The 732-nt window shown below is 31.3% G+C and overlaps 1 protein-coding gene across 5 annotated transcripts in view; it reads left to right on the forward strand.

Annotated features, from left to right (window-relative positions):
• The window catches only part of MEIS1 (Meis homeobox 1), a 138,063-nt gene extending 137,783 nt beyond the window's left edge, over positions 1–280 (forward strand). For all 5 annotated transcript variants that reach the window (XM_025354455.1, XM_025354456.1, XM_025354457.1 and 2 more), the window contains one exon: positions 1–280. This exon is cut by the window's left edge and continues 1,230 nt beyond it. The gene's annotated coding sequence lies outside the window, so the exon portion shown is untranslated.
• Positions 281–732: the final 452 nt, after the last annotated feature.

The following is a 732-nucleotide window of genomic DNA, read 5'->3' on the forward strand; positions in this document are numbered from 1 at the left end:
TTGTAAAAGTAGCAGTTTGGTATGAGTTGGCATGCATACAAGATTTACTAAGTGGGATAAGCTAATTATACTTTTTGTTGTGGATAAACAAATGCTTGTTGATAGCCTTTTTCTATCAAGAAACCAAGGAGCTAATTATTAATAACAATCATTGCACACTGAGTCTTAGCATTTCTGATGGAAACAGTTTGGATTGTATAATAACGCCAAGCCCAGTTGTAGTCGTTTGAGTGCAGTAATGAAATCTGAATCTAAAATAAAAACAAGATTATTTTTGTCATGCTGACTCCACTGCTTGAAACATTTGTTTACTGCCCCTCAGATTTTTAAAGATTAATGCAGTAAATATAAAAATTAATTTTGGCTCCCTAAGCCATATATGTATTTGACAATTTTAACCACAAAGTAAGTTATTTAATAATAACCACTGATTTCTTTAAGCTGACTTAATGAACTCCTAATATCAGCAAATTTGATGCCTAAAGGCACTAAACTAACTCTAGACTCAGAATTACATCCAACAGAATTACTCATCTAATATCATTGAAATTATTCTTGCACATAAAGGCAACCTAAGTACAAAGTTAAGTCTTTTACTAAGGATGTTACCTAGGATGAGCAGTATATGTTTATTAGGAAGTTAACTACACGAATTGAAGAGACCAGACTTCAAAATCTAATTTTTATAAATATGCTCTATGTTCTCATTGGATAAAACTGGTTATTAACCAA

Source organism: Theropithecus gelada, chromosome 13 (assembly GCF_003255815.1).
Source record: "Theropithecus gelada isolate Dixy chromosome 13, Tgel_1.0, whole genome shotgun sequence".
NCBI lineage: Eukaryota > Metazoa > Chordata > Mammalia > Primates > Cercopithecidae > Theropithecus > Theropithecus gelada.